This window comes from Ischnura elegans, chromosome 1 (genome assembly GCF_921293095.1).
Source record: "Ischnura elegans chromosome 1, ioIscEleg1.1, whole genome shotgun sequence".
NCBI classification, from domain to species: Eukaryota; Metazoa; Arthropoda; class Insecta; order Odonata; family Coenagrionidae; genus Ischnura; species Ischnura elegans.
The window spans coordinates 767,541-784,122 of NC_060246.1; the positions used below are offsets into that span (position 1 = coordinate 767,541).

The 16,582-nt window shown below is 39.9% G+C and overlaps 1 long non-coding RNA gene across 1 annotated transcript in view; it reads right to left on the reverse strand.

Annotated features, from left to right (window-relative positions):
* Window positions 1–12,583, reverse strand: part of LOC124154424 — a 57,881-nt gene extending 45,298 nt beyond the window's left edge. Inside the window, exon 1 of the long non-coding RNA XR_006863917.1 lies at window positions 11,712–12,583. This is a non-coding gene — a long non-coding RNA (uncharacterized LOC124154424). The remainder of the gene's footprint in view (window positions 1–11,711) is intronic.
* Between the last annotated feature and the right edge of the window lie 3,999 nt (window positions 12,584–16,582).

Here is a 16,582-nt window from a genome sequence, read left to right on the forward strand (position 1 = left end):
GGTTACCGCTTGGCTGACGATTGAATTCTTTACAGCTATAAATACTCCACCTCCAGCTCGATTCCTCCAGCTAGATTTTTATTCGATCGAAATCTTACCAAGATCCGGGAAACATTGGTTAGTATCAATGTACAGTATTGATACTATTGTACTGTTCCGATTAATGCTCAGAATTTCGGCAAAGACGGATTAAGTTCATTGTATGAATTGCTGTCTCATATGCCCATGGAAAAATATGTTTGTTTTGGAGTTATCCTTTAGACTAGCTAATTTTTTGCTACCTGCTCGAAACCCAAGCTAGTCTTGACCGACTTTCATTAGGCTGAGAGTCCAGATCGGAATTTCCGACATCGCCTTCATTCCTGCAACCCTTCCTGTATAATACAAATTGCACGACATTTTGGATGGTCATTAATGGGGTGCATTTTTTTAGCGCTTTAGAGTCCATATCTACAAAAAAAACTTTGCTGCAATGGCTGAAAGAGGACTGAGTAGTGAGTAGTATATGTGAGCATTTCTGTGTGATAAATTCAAAGAATACCTGTCAGTGCGATAGTTAAAGTATTCTTAAAAAATTTTCTTTCCTTTCTCTGGGGAGAATATATAAAGGGCCTCGCAATCACCGTCTAAAACTCACGCGGCCTAACCACCTCTAGGGTGTTTGGCATGTGACAATTATTTGCTATAGCGTTATTATTACAGCGCTATTTACCTGCACCTCTCTTACGAATAATCAAAAAGCCTTAGGGCTAAAATAATGGCCATATTTGCCCATTATTTTTCGTTTGAATTCATTCGATGCCCCCAGAAGAGCTTCCTTTGTATCATTTTTCGATTTTAATAATTGTCCCGCATTTATTTTATTTTCACACAAAAAAGATCTACACGTGTCTTTTTCATTTTTGCGAGAGAAATTAGCTACTTCTCCCTCATTAGACTCCATGTAGAATACGCTGTCAGTGTTTGGGATCCTCGTGAAATAGGCTTAAAAAAGAGTTAGAACGCGTGCAAAGAGGAGCTACCAGCAAACAATTATCTCAAAAATAGCAACCTTTCGGGAGAGCAAAAGAAACTATTCATATTTTTAATTGCACACCTAAATTCAAAATCACAAATACATTTATTAAATAATAAATTCAACAACGATTTCAGAAGGGAACTTAGGAAGCAGAGCAATTTATACAACGTGTACAGAAAGTACATTACGTCATGTAATAAATTGAAGGAACTTGAAGCTAAAGAAAATTACGCTCCACAACGCTCAATAACTAAGGAGTTAGCTCCACAGATCACTCCTTACTAAGAGATAATATCTATAAGTCACTATCAGAAGGAAAGTTATCGCTAGACTGGAACATTGCAAGCGTTACACCCATATTTAAAAAGGGAAACAAACATGACCCAGGCAACTACCGTCCAATTTCAATAACATCGATCATAGGCAAGATACTTGAGCATATCGTCGTTAGCAATATCATGACTTTCTTGGACAGACGTAACTTCCTCCATGACTGTCAGCACGGATTCAGAAAAGGTAGATCATGCTATTTACGAGTTCTATTGCTGCCGTTATAATCTCTTATTGATCGTGGAAAAAATGACATTCGGAATCTGTCTGTTCTGCAATCTATCGCTCTTATTTTATTTATATGATCTGATCTTCCGTAGTACGTTGGCGTCCGCAAGATATGGTTAACTTCGTCAGAAAAGACACTGCTCTTGAATTTATCTAAAAGGTTTAGTCTGTTTTTCAATCTACGGTCCGACAGAGATTCCCATCCGAGTTTATCTAAGAGGTCAGTTACACTAACAAGACTATCGTAACGACCTTTCACATACCTGGCAGCTCTTCTTTGCACGCGATGCCTTGTAAATAGATTGACGAGAACTCGTAAATAGATTGCATGACTTGTAGTGTAGCCTACTAACCTATGTAAAACTTAATGCATGTTTCTGAATTTCTATTCTATATTCTATTTCTAACAGCATATAGTAGTATAGTTTGTTATTATACAGGACGTTTTTTGGACGGTGTGGTGTGCATGTGGGAGTCCAAATGCCTGCTGCATGCTGGTGATTGATCACCCCCTGCCAAACACCCTAGAGGTGGCTCGCAGGGTATTATGTAGATGTAGATGTGGATGTAGATGTAGATGAATCTTAAACCGATCTAAATCAGCTCTTTTAAAAATGAAAACTACGTGATTATTGAAACGCGGGTAAAGCATTTTACATATGAATCGATGACATGAAATTTACCGATCTAAATCAGCTCTTTTAAAAATGAAAACTACGTTCTTCTTTAAAATTTTCAAAAAAATTGCTGTCTCATATGCCCATGGAAAAATTATGAAAGCTTTTGAGTTATCGTTTGCACCAGCTAATTTTTTGTTACCTGTTCGAAACCCAAGCTAGTCCTGACCGACCGTCATTAGGCTGAGAGTCCAGATCGGAATTTCCGTCCTCGACTTCATTCCCACGACCCTCCCTGTACAATGCAAATTGCACGACTAATCTGGATGGTCTTTCATGGGGTGCATTTTTGTTAGCGTTCTAGAGTCCTTATCTACAAAGAACTTCGCCGCAATGGCTGAAATAGGACTGAGTGGTAGATAAATGCATTTATATGTCACTGACGTCTGGCGAAATTCAAAGAATACTTGTCATTACGACAATTGACGAATTCTTAAGAAAATATTCTTGCGAAAATACGTTAAGGTGCTCGCATTCACTTTCCAACACTCGCATGGCTCCTTATAAAAAGAGGGTTTTACGTGCAAAGTTTTACTCTCTACTGAACTGCCAAACCAGTGACATGGAGTTCTGTAAGAGCATATCTGCGTTTAAGGCCCATATTAGGGTGGTGGGTATAGTGCAATTCTTGGTGCTTTGGGGCTTGGTGCGTCTGTGGGAGCATGAGAACTACCCTCTCGAAGGGGAAGGGGAGGCTGCCTGTATTTAGATGCCCGTTGGCTACATGCCGGAGATGTTCCTCCATCACAGTGGGAACCATTTTTCAATGGTTTGCCACTAAAACCGGAGGACGTCCTTGCCGTAGTCATAGGCTGGATTAATCGCTATCCAGTCTGTGTAATTTCTAAGGAGATAGGCATCCAGCGGAGGACGGTTTCCAGCATCATCGGGGCCTTCCAAGAGATGGTCTTCACCTGGCTCCAGGAAACGAGTGTAGAAATCGGCGGTCCGGGGCACGTGGTCGAGATCGACGAGAGCGCATTCGGGCGTCGAAAATATAACCGCGGTCGTCTCTGCCAAACGAAGTGGGTCCTTGGTGGTGTTGACCGGGAGACCAGGGAGACCTTTCTCTGCGTCGTGGAGAAAAGGGATGCCGCCACTCTCAACGAGGCAATAACAAAATACGTAAGAATGGGAACGACGATTAAAACAGATATGTGGCGAGGGTACGCCGGTCTGGAGAGTTTGGGGTACATCCATGATACCGTCAACCACTCTCAGAATTTTGTTCGTCCCGGAGATAGAAGCACCCACACGCAAAACATCGAAAGCGTGTGGTCAGTAATGAAACGGGACTTGAGGAGGAGGACCGGCAGATTACGTGTGGGAAATCTGGAATCGTTCCTCACAGAATTTGTTTGGCGATCCAGGCTCTCAACGACGGAGGACCTATTTCGTGATTTGGTGAAAGCGCACAAGTGCTTTTACACAAATGTTTAGAAGTAGTATGTAAAGGAACTGACAACGCTTATGGCTGCATCTATTCATCATAACAAAGCTCTTTTCAGGGCTGCTACCTATATTTTTTTGCTTTGCTTTGCATTTTTTGGCAAATCAATTTCATAGTGGTAGCAGACTTGTTAATAATCATCAGTGTCACCCAGCTAGATGCCAACCAAACGCGATGGAGATGGTGGGTAGAGAAAATTATAGATATCAACAATATTTTGCTGTCTCCTCTACATTCTAGAATGAATCATTCGTTCTATAACTTAACAACTTGGCTATGAAATGATGAAATAAAGTGGCACATGCAGCATCATTTTACCTGTGTCTATCCCCAAGTACGTACTATACAATACCGTGGGAGCCACATCTTGGGTGTTTGGCAGGGGGTGGCCTCCGTTGACTTCATCCAGAAGAGTACCAAGTCCTTTCCCTCCGATGTGTAATCAGGGATGCCGACTTAAAAAAATATTGGGGGGGGATCTTGCACTGGGAAATTTTATAATTAGTGAGTTTTAAGCTTATAAGCATTTTAGAAGAGTCATATGATCAACATTAGAAACGTGATAACTCGAATGTCGATATGTAGACAATCCGGGGAAAATCGACAAGCCTGACATTTTTTCCTCACACCCATAATGAATTTTTGAGGGGAGTCGGGCCCCCTCAAGCCCCAGCGAGTCGGCGCCACTGTTTGTAATTACACTACAAACAAATAATTTGGGGAAAGTAGAAGCCAAATTCTTGTTTGATTCATTGAATTCGGTAATCGGCCCCCTGTTGTTCATTGTATACATTAATGATCTCTGCTCCCGCATACCAGTAAAATTCGTTTATTTGGTCACAACGCTGTCATCTATCGCGAAATTATGGACCACTCTGACTATGAAATTCTATCATCGGCGTTAAACAACGTTCATTTGTGGAGCCAAGAGTGGGGACTCGATCTTATCTGAGCAAATGCATGTCGGTACATTTCTTGCGAAATTCGTCCAATTATAGCCATATTTAATCTGTGGATGGTATTAACATAAAGGCAACATACTAAGTGAACTACCTGGGAGTTACGATAACCTCGAACCTCTACTTAGATTGCCAAAATCTTTCAGTAAAAGAACAGCACGGATTTAGAAAAGGGATAGGAAAAAAAAGATATTTTCTCAGACGACGAGAATCATATCCTTCGTTTACCATCGTACTATAGTAGACGTGATCATGAGAATAAAATAAAATAAATAAACTGCAGAACAGAGAGATTTAAAATGTCATTCTTCCCTCGTTCTATTAAGGATAGCAACGTCGTCTCAATTGATAGGATTAATAGCGTCGCTCGCTAGGATCACTCATTGCATGTTTTTTTCATAGTTCTAACCTTGTATGTATTTGCTCTACGAATAAATAACCATTAGCAAGTTTTTTTATGGACAAGCATGTATATTTTACTAGTATGCGTAATATTTATATGACCGTGCGGTGTGCATGTGGCGGTCCTCTTGCATGCTGCATTTTGGTGATTTGTCACCCCCTTCCAAACACCCTAGAGGTTGCTCGCGGGGTATTGTTAAAATGTAGATGTAGAACACCTAGACGCGCAAAACTTGTTAATGAGAGCACAATATGTATTCAGGAAAAGTAGATCATGCGAAACCTCAATAATGATCTATCGTGGAAATGCTGTCGGTACAGTCTCATAAATCGTGGGAAAAAAGACAATGAATCTGTCTGTTCTACAGTCTATCTCTCTGATATTATTTATATGATTTGATCTACCGTGGTATAATGGCGTTGGTTGGTAACATATGTCTACCTTCGTCTGAAAATACACTCCTCTTGAATTTATCTAATTGGTTCAGTTTATTTTTCAGCCTGCGGTCTGATAGAGATTTCCATTCGAGTTCATCAATGAGGTATTAGCACTAACAAGACTAACGTAAAGAATTTAGAATGGATATCTTTAAGGGGGTGTCCTAACGCCCCCTGCCACACGCCTTTTAGGCGGCTTGCGGGATTTTATGTAGACGTAGACGAACCGTGAGGTATGTACGCACTCCGAAATATTCGCAGTCACTGTCTAAAACTCACACAGCTTAGGCACCTCTAGGGTAGTCATCATAGCGAGTAACGTAATGATCTACTTATTGAGATACCGTTGCTATCATTTGCAGTACGATGGAAGATTGACATTTTGAAAGCCTGCGAACTTAGTATCAGTAGCTGGTGAGTAAGAAAATACTCTGGTAAATTAACTGAAGCCTTGGCGTGCTACTGAACGGTACCACATGGCCAAACTCACGCTCGTAACTCATTCAAACAGCCCGCTACCTTGCCCATTTCAAACCGCTGTTGCCATTTTCCGGTGGTCCGAAACCACGTTTTCAGCAAAGTTAACAAAATCGTTATTTTTCATCGCAGAAACACGGTTCAAAGACGTACTTGATCACACGCTTGACAGGAGTACGATGAAAACATTTATTTTTTGATTATTGGATCGATTGATTGATTTTCAAATTGCAGTGGGAACGGTCACTTTTAGGGAGGGAGGCCCCCCGCTGGTAGGGTGGAAGGCGTGGCCCAGCGAAGGTGAGTTCGTCGAGGAAAGGGTCGAGGATTAGCGACCCTTCCGAGGGTGGCCACGCCCAACCTGGGACTACCTGCTTCATGTCCCCACCAAACGCACTTTAACCAGTATTACAAAGGCACACTCCCTTTAAGCCATGTCGTACTTTGCAAACGGTAAAATATTATCGTAGGCAAAATAAAGCAGTGTAATCGAAAATAATTATCGGCATTAATCGCACCAAATATAATGATATCATAAACTCTAACACGAAACAGTAATGGCACACATATAAAAAGGAACCGATAACTTTAAGATGGCTTGCTTACTTACCTCTTCACTCCAAGCCGGCTAACATCAAACTGATGAATCGAAGCGCTTCAGAATGAATAGCGCCAGAGGATAGTTACCTGATTGGACAACGAATGTGACGTCACGAGAAAGTCAGATATATTTTCGCAAAAAAAAACTATAAAATGGATTGTTATAATATATTAATGAATAGGATTTATTTGAATTAAATATTAAAAGGTAATACTTCATATCAATTCGTGTAAAATAGTTAATTTTTCCGAAATCTAATTTTTATGGAGAGTAAATATTGGTACGTCACATGCTGTTCGCCTATGGCGAAAATTGATTGTCTTTTGTTTTCTTGTGACGTCTTTCCCAATAAGTTCGCTAGTCTCGGTGCCCGGCCGCTTTTGACTCTCCGACGGTCTCAATGCCCTATTCAATCATGTCCCACTATATTCCATTGTTGACCTCCACACCCACTAACTTTCGCGGTATATCTCCTCCCCCACCCTATATTAACGATCTTATTTTACCTTCGATAGACTATGACTCATTCTCACGTGCCATTTCAAACTACTTCCGCACTCTTTGCGCAACAGTGTCCACTCCGACATACCACCGTCAGTTACTCCATTTACATCGATGTGACGCCCAACGGATTCACGGATGCAGCGACGTGACTGTTTATTGCACACATACCACGCTGGAGAAATTAAAAAGGAGTGAAAATTGTGTGCAAGTGAAGCTTCAGTTAGAAGGTAACCTGGCGCAAACAGCGGCTATTTGGACGAAATTCACGTTATCGATCGTGATTAAGCGAGTGAGTACAAAATTGTTGTGTAGTTTTATTGCCATTATAATTTTCATTCCATCACTTAGTGCGCGGGTTTTTGACAAATTACCTTCAAAATACAAAGATAATGTCGATTTTCGGAATTAAATTATACTATTCCAATATATAGCAAACTCTAAATAGCTCCTTAAGAGGTGATAGAGGGTAAGAACTAATATTCCTTCGAACTTTGGTATTCTCCGATAATCTCTCGGGAATGCAATAAAAACTTCTTAGTGTCTGTCTTTTACGTGCGTTTTTCAGCATCCTTCTTCATCGCCGTGTGTTTTGACAACGATCCTATGGTCTAGCATTGTATCTGCTTCTCTGTTTACGGGGAATGTGATTTACTGATTGTTACGGAGTGAAAGGAGAAGATTTTGTACGGACGTGCGCGCGGAGTCAAAATCCAATGGAGTGATCGTGATTATTACGTGAGTGTTGAAGTACAAGTCCTATCTATTAAGTGCCGTCATCTTAGATCGGAAATTCGGAAAACCGTTTCACGCAGCACTCAATACTATTCTCCTTTCAGCTATCACTTCCATATTTGCATGTATACAAACCATCACTTGGTTTGAGGAAATGAGTGAGCGATGAAATTGGTTAGATTTTTTATGATCCCACTCAATTAAACTTCTACGCCCCAACCCAAATTTTCAGTCGTGCACTTAGTACCGTCACTTCAATTGGCACCCATGATTAATATTCCCGAAACTTATCGCGTGGATTTTAATGTATTATCGGCATTGTTTCTCAATTTTCAGTCCCATAAAAGTTAAATGTTTCAATTCCTCAAGTTACATTCCTGTTTCTTAGCAAGATTTAATTAGCATACAAATCTGTGGTTAATCATTTATATTTTCTGGTGCCATTGGTTCATTTAATCATTTTATCTATACATTCCCAAGAAGTACTGCAGATGAAGATAATACTTAGCATTTATTCAAAGCATTCATTTATGATGATTATCAACTGTCCCGACTTCCAGTAATATTTCTAGCGTGTGCAATTTTGCAGTTGCTGAACTACGAGTCGTCCTGCCAAATGATCCCGGTGTTCGTCGGGACAGTTGTCACGCCTATGAAGTGAGAAGAAAATCTGGTGGGGGACACCGTTACGTGCATGTTTGCGGAGCGGAAACACACCGGAATAATCGTAAGTGAAAAAGTTAATTTTCATGTACATGCAAGTGATATTGCAATCTATACAGGGGTACCAACTCCCTCCACGGCTCACCATCACAAACCTGAAGATTAAATATTGCAAAACAGATGACTCGCCTCCTACTCCCATAACCATTAATTTGTATATTCCAATAAGCCTACTTTTTCTCACAAGCGCCCCTCATCCCCATCCTAAGTGATATTCACATTTTTTGGTGATGACCCTTAAATTGGTCTGGACCGCTGGATAGCTCAGTGAATGTTAGGACGGGGTAAAAGAGTAATTTTATACGAACATGCATTTAGAGAGTTCCCTCTTGGGGAGGGAATTTATCTTCGAAAAAATTCCACTTGTGACGACGAGTATTTTCCTTGCTATTGCGCGTCTCCAGTGTATAATGGAAGAAAAAGATCGAAATTTAAATTAAATTCATTTCGAAATATACCCTCCGCTAATGCAATCCATGGAATTAACAAGCGACTATTGGACCGATTTGCTACCTCCCACGACCTTCAGATTTTCGTACATTTTTGAGGAACCGTTTGAGCCCCCACCTCCAAACTCCTTCCTCACACTTACCCTACCCACTTCGAATAGTACCTAATTTATTATTTCTTGGAGTGTGGGTCTGACTTAGGTTACTATAAGGGTGTTTACGGATATCAGCTACTCCATACACGAAATTTCCTTGCGCGCGAACACAATAGGCATCAATTTCCAAAAATTTATCACGAAGTGTTTCCAACAGACATAACATTATGTTGATGTAAGTAAATTATATTCACCTCGACTTGTTTTGCGCTAAATATGAATCCGAATTTTCGACGCCCGTAACTGTACAGCTATGCCAAAGCCTTGTTCACAAATAAATTCATCACTTGATTAATGGTGGATCAGAACAATAAACCACTTAATCTTTCAATCACAGAATAAATCGCGAATCAATCCTGAAATGAATATCAGAAGTTTAATTTCATTACGATTGTTTTCCTTGGTAGATACAACTATCTGACTTGATACCGGATAATATCAATAGAAATTTTAGCCAGCATCAGCTGATGATCATCCTTAGCAGAGTTATAGAATTTTTGAGTGGTGTGATCCAACACAAAACCCTCTTGTAGAATTTCATTCCATGGCTTGTTCAATTTGGGAAGGGGAATACGCAAAATACACAAAACGCCGGGATGGTGCACAAAATATTCCATGTGAACCAATTTTAGCCGGTAGAGTAGCTCTACCTATAATACATCTGGGAAAAGTGTTTTTTTAACTTCCGGACGTCTTATGAACACTTTGTATGCGTGGATGTCGTAGTGATGACTGCTTATTCCATGTATTAATAAAAAATTTCCGGTACATACCAATAGAGCTCATAGTAATAATTGTTAATGGACGGGTGACGTCACTACTTTGGTCCCAATATGCCTCAGAGCGTCAATGGTAATGTGGTATTGCATCACGTGACATATGTACGCACGATTAACAAATTGATGCGCATTTGAGTGACAAGAGAAATCATTCGAGGGAAGCCTAGTGGCCTTATATTGGTTATTAAGTTTTAAAGTATTTTATTTTAAAGTATTTAAGTTTTAATATATTGTATTTCATTTTGATATGTACCTAATTTTCCTCCATCCCCGGGTTCATTAATGTCTGAATTTCCCACGTCACGTGATACATATGATGGACATACGTGTTTACCGAATAGGATGTTAGGCAGTTTATTTAAATCGGCATTTCACCAATCACAAAACTCCAGAATTGTAGGATCTATGAAACAGACTGGAGTTAGTAATTGAAAAACTCTTTCCTCACACTTGCCCTACCCACTTCGAGTAGTACCTAATTTATTATTACTTGGAGGCATTGGAATTGGGGCATGGATCAACTTCAAGAAGGTACGTCAGTAGATTTTACATTAATTGTGTATATATTTGTCGCTATAAATTTGAAAAATGTTATTATATGTTCATTATAATGCGATTTAATTTATAAAATCAGCCTTCATAAGTGCAAACTTATATTACTCAGATACCAACGTGTTAATAAGAACGATATTAAGGAATATTTTCCCAAAGGAAAATATTAAATTTCTACTTTAAACGTTGAAAATTCTGAGCTGAATCTTTAACACGCATGTATGACCTCAATATAAGTCATTGCCAAGGGGGGGGGTCGCTTTTGCCAAAATTTAATGTTGTGAAAGGCGTCACGTAGCAGTCAGACATCCCACATAACCACGATCACGATGGCATTTCCATTTATCAAATGCGACATATTCTATGGATGCGACATTTTGCATTTTCAATTGTATTCTCACACATCCTTCCCAGCAAAGCGCACTATAATTATTGAAATTATAGCCGCGGAGGAAATGAGAACTTTAGTCTACTTCGTAAGTCAACGCGGCGAGGAATTCGCGCTAGGTGGGAGACCATAAGATGAACCACGCCTCCTCGTGGGAGCACAACAAACCTACAAGCGCTGCAATGGGAGAGACTTTTCTTAGGTGGGGTCCAAATGGAGTGATTAGTTATTGAGGAAGGGAATTTGAGTAGCAGAGTGATTTTTGTGATTGGGTGCGCTCGAGTCCGAACAATTGACCCTCCCTTCAAACTCACGAGGGTTTTTTTGTTCTGCGAAGTCGAAAGGTTGGTTTAGCGTCGTCGCCAATTCGACGTTTATTCTCGAGAAAAATTTCGGCTCCTGGGTGGTAAGGTTTTTGTCTCCGAGACTATACTAATGCTGCGCCTTTAAGGCAAAGAATTCTAACTAAACTAAGAGTAAGTAATTATTACAAATTTCACAATTATAAATTTTCCGACATAATAATTTTCTCACATGCGTGGAATTGAATTTACGTGGAAATAATACGTGTCATTGGAAAATTTGGAATAATTACTTCACAAGGCGGAACAGGCACACCACAGAGAAATAAAATCAACACCCGTCAAACGGTTATCCAACAATTGAACTATATTCTGAGTGCCAATTTCAAATGAAAGAGGCTATAATATTATCAAATATAGGATTCTCCATTCAGCTGCCACTCGCTATGCATTTTAACTGGTTTACAAACGAGGGTGATCCGAACTTCATGGGGATATTATAAGATAAAGTTAATAATTAGTTTAAAAATGTTAAAATCATTCTTACTTGCTTGTTTCCTTGGATTTGTAGCCCCGACTCTTTCAACAGGAATGAAGTTTAATCCTAAGGTCCGAGTATCGTTTGATGTCTTATTCCTCTTCTGTAACTCTCATTGTATCACAAAATGCTAAACACAATGTAATACAATCACCACATGTGCTTACACACACACACACACACACCATCGAACACAATTATCACTATGCCATGGACTGACTCAGTGATTTCCAAATACCGATTTTATCCCACTCCACATAGATCAATGCACTTGTTCACAATGCGCAACGAACAGTAAGCGTTTTTTAGATGCATAAATCACTTCCTTAAATTTATTGAAAAATGGAATAATTACTTCACAAGACGGAAAAGGCACGCCTTTCGGAAAAACTCGACATTCTCATCACACGGCCATCCAGAAACTGGACTATGGTCTGAGTGGCTTCGCACCGATCGGAAATTTTCTCCACCCTCAAATCAATATTGAGTCATGCCGAAGGCCTAAAGCCACGATCAACTCAACCAGTCAGTACATGACCCCACAAATTGTTAGTCCCTAAAAAATTGCATAGGTACGTCCGGTTAAACGGCAGTGATGCGCCTTGTCTACCGCACGCGCAAATTTTAGTTATTACTCACTTCGGTGGATTCGTATGGGCATTCTTCGCTCCGAGGGCATTGCCTGATTCATTATGAAGCGAGGGATAAAAGACCAACTCTCACCGCGGTATACAATAGATTCGACAGTAAAGTAAAAGCGTAAGGTGAGGTGGGGAATCATAAATCCATAAGTATAATATTATAACGATCGTCATATTTCTCCATCGGCTCATTTCAGCATAGATGTCCCCCACGAGACGTACCACGGGGACTGTGCACTACACTTGGGCAGGACCTCGGCACATTTATTTTGAACAGGAAAGATTCGGCAAACGCTAATTCAAGAGACACCAATGTTACAAAATAAAGAATTTTATAATCAGCGAATTTTTCTCACCGCGAATTTAAACGGCTTTGCAAAAGAGACAAAGCGATCAGAATAGGGTGGTTTCCTATTATTTTTTATTGCCTAAATCGAAAGATTATTACTCCTGGAGTACGTATTTCACACTTTTAGATTTTTAAATGACGATTTCTATTTTTCGCGATTGAATGAAAAGTGAAAATTTTCGAGCGCCCGAAAACGCGACGGCTAAGTTTGAATGCTGGGTAAACTCCGTGTGACGTCGTTCTGGTTCCCGCTGCCGCAAGGTGACCTTAGGGGCGAGGCTTTGAGCGCTGATACGACGCAGAATGCTAGCAGGTACCAGAGTACCCTGCTAGCTGGTGGCGCTTGGCTTAAATAAGGATTGTTGATACTTAAAAAACTTAACTGTGGAACTTAAAAATCTTTACTTAAAAAATCTTCAGCTCCACAGCATTTCCCTTACTTGATTTTTTTCAAAAAAAAGTACCCGTTTTTGCGTTTATTTCGCCGTAATTTTCGTTCCAGTAGTTAGCAATTTTGACGTAAGAAACACAAAACTTGTATTAACAGTTTGCAAAAACATATTGTCTATACAATTAAAATTGATGGATTTGTTGCAAACAACGTAAATCTCTGCTAACTTCGAAACCAATGGGTCAATTGATTGCTATTGAACCTCGTGTGCTCCTTCCAAAATTCCGTGGTCCTTTATTATGCCTCCCTATCGGTTTCGGTGAATAAGAATAATCAATATATGGTATTTTCCTTCATCAAAGAAAACGAAAGGCATTGATTGCGATTCGTTACCCACCATTAGTGTATTCGTAATATACAAATTATTTGGTTTTAGAAATATTGGTTTAGACGAATGGCAATGGTCAATTTTATCCTCATTTGAAAAAGGCCAGATTGGCGCCCATGCTATGCCACTCCACGTGACGTCACAGGGACCTAGTTTCTATAGGAGTAGATGAGTTGCCGGAGGGTACCGTTTACCGAGGCAGACACGATAAAATTTATCGATGAATATCAAAGGCATGAATGCCTTTGGAACATTCAAGCACCGGGGTATCGGAGGCTTGGCTTGAAAAATCGAGCATATTTGAACCTGGCCGAGACTTTTAACTTGTCGGTGGAAGCGGTCAAAAAAAATAAATAATATACGGTCCACGTATCTGCAGGAGAAGAAGAAAGTGAAGGCAAGCGGTAGGACTGGGTCAGCGCCCGAAGATATCTATGTGCCATCGTTGGTGTGGTACCACCAATGCGCGTTTTTGGATGACGTGGTGGTACCAAGGAAGACGACGTCCAGCTTGGAGGTAGGTTTTTCTGCTTGTGAATGCATAGTGAACAATTGGGAATAAAAATATTGATATCAAATAAATTTCTTTAAAATAATTAATTAGCTTCGTTTCAAGTTAGCATTCTACGGAATCGGCGAATTTCATAAATCCACAGTATCACTGTAAGTTATCAATTGATGCTTCCTATCAAGCACAAGTTGCCTAAATTTTGAGCTAATCTTGGATTTTGCTAGCTTCAATTGATATGACGTTATTTTACCAATTTTAAAACCTAAGTTAATTAAATTCTAAATAATATCTTTCATTGTCTCTTTCAATAACATTCATTTTTGTTATGGAGAGTTTTCATCGAAATTTGACCAGAAGCCACAAGGCCGTTAATTGGACAATAGTTTAGTAATGAAGTTGTTCTTAATGGCGTTAGCTGTCAAGGAGCTGTCTGGAATTTAGTATTTGAATAGTACATGTGCACTGAGGTTTCCATGTACATTAATTGCTCCGTCAGCTGCACTCCTAGGTACAGCGATGTTGTATTTCCTAAGCAGTTGTTATACATTGATTGGGCTATCGTATTTCCCCAGCATTTATTTGCGCTGTGAGTTAACTGGAGGTGTTACTGTACTTTTCAGCATCAATCAGTTTCAATAGGTCTATTTTTAAATTTCTCATACCATCCCCCACCTGAGGCCATTACATATTCTCCTTGCTTTCAATTCGCTTTCCTCCATCTTACAATAATGTCTGTAGTAGGTTTATGGTCCTCAACATTCATGTACATTTATACCGTTCACGCCGCCTTCACATTTTCTGCCTTGGTTCTCAAAGTCATTCTGTGTGCAGTGTACATGATAAATTGAATAGGTCTCTGGACAAAATTTTAATATCCCTTCAAATACTAACTAAAAATCGTAAAATATAGTAAAATTGTCATATAGGCCACTTTAATGCACTCATTTCACATATTTTCTTAAGAACTTTGAAAAGAAATGACCGAAACAGCTCCAAAAACACACCCACTTCAAAACGCAATTCCATTGGCCAGCCGGAAAGTGACGTCAGCTCATGCTATCGTGTGGGAAATCCAGTGGCGTTGCGCATTGTCACCAAATTTCTCGGTTTAATTAACGACTTTGACGTGAGATTTTATTTCTTATACATCTTTCGGAGGTTTTATCGTAAAAAACAAACGCCACGGAACCTGGTTTCACCAAGGCTGACACCGGAAACTTGCCGAAAATTACAACGGCAGCAATGTTTACTTACGTAAGCAACAGAAATTGCTACATGCAGGCTGAAAGCCGGGGAGTGAAGATGCATAGCCATGGAAATATAATATCACCGGCTCTTGTAAAATAAATATTAAATGTGTTTATGAAATTTAACAATGAAATTCCATTCATTAGGGTCGGACGGGAAGATTACGCTGACGACGCCATTGGCACAATCTAAACATATGTTCAGATTGCCATTGGTTGCGTGCAAATTATGCACAATGAAAACGAATGTATAGTTCGAGCTCGTGTGTGCCCCGAGCACAACCTATTATGTGGAGGCACGAGTTTTTGAGGAGGACGGTGAGGTGGAAGTTAACAGCCTTTCTTGCAATGATTGCATAGCTAGTTCTGAGAGCAGTTCAAGTATTGTGTAAGTAGGGCTGGGCAAAATTGAAATGCGCAAAACCTGTGACTTGGGAGTTTGAAATCTAAAACAGTATTTGAAATACTTTTTGAAATAAAAAAATAACATTTGTAAGCCGGCTGGTCGACGGCCGACAGACGGCTTCGGTAATATTTTTACAACACCTTCCATAGGTATTTCGCTGGAATCCTCATTCCATGGACAGGTGAAACTTATTTCAGTTCCAAAAAAGTCCTCAAAAATCAAACCACGGCATCACCTTATTCATTAATCTCCAGAATATTCCCTGCAGAGTGAGCATCTGACTTTTTGCTGCTGAACCTAGCCAGAATCCAATCCCCACTTTGAATGTTAGTCACCGAATTTGTTAAGCTTTTTCGGCTCATGCTATCTTGTTTCAGGCATTAATGCCATGTCGTCTACATCCTCCTCGTCAGAAGACATGATATCCAATGCCCTATCATAATCAATCAACAAACTGAAGTAAGCTATCTTTATCAGATAAACCTTCGAAATAAGAGTTAATGAGAGGACTCTAATTAAAAGACATAGTTTTATAAACTTCGGTGTTTTGCAACATTTATTTAAGAAATTTTAACGCAAGAACTGCCAGACAGAAACTAAAAGTTTAACGCAAACACTGTTACACAGAAGCTAAAAATTCAATCCATACCTACTTCAACCTCGTATCCTGGGGTAAGTGCGGCAGGGGGTCGCATTAACCGCGGGCAACGGGGTCGCACTTACCCCAGGCAACGGGGTCGCACTTGCCCCGGAAGGTAGGAATGAATGGTTACGACGGGGAAAGTGCGACCCCCCATCTAAACTAAATATAATGACCCGAGTTCCTAAATTTAAAGTAAAGCAAGGAAAACCAATCCATGAAGAAGAGAAAACAAGATATAGTTCTTACCTAACACCTCCGATGCGTTGATTCAGAGGGAACTGCGGTGTAGCCTCTCCTCACAACC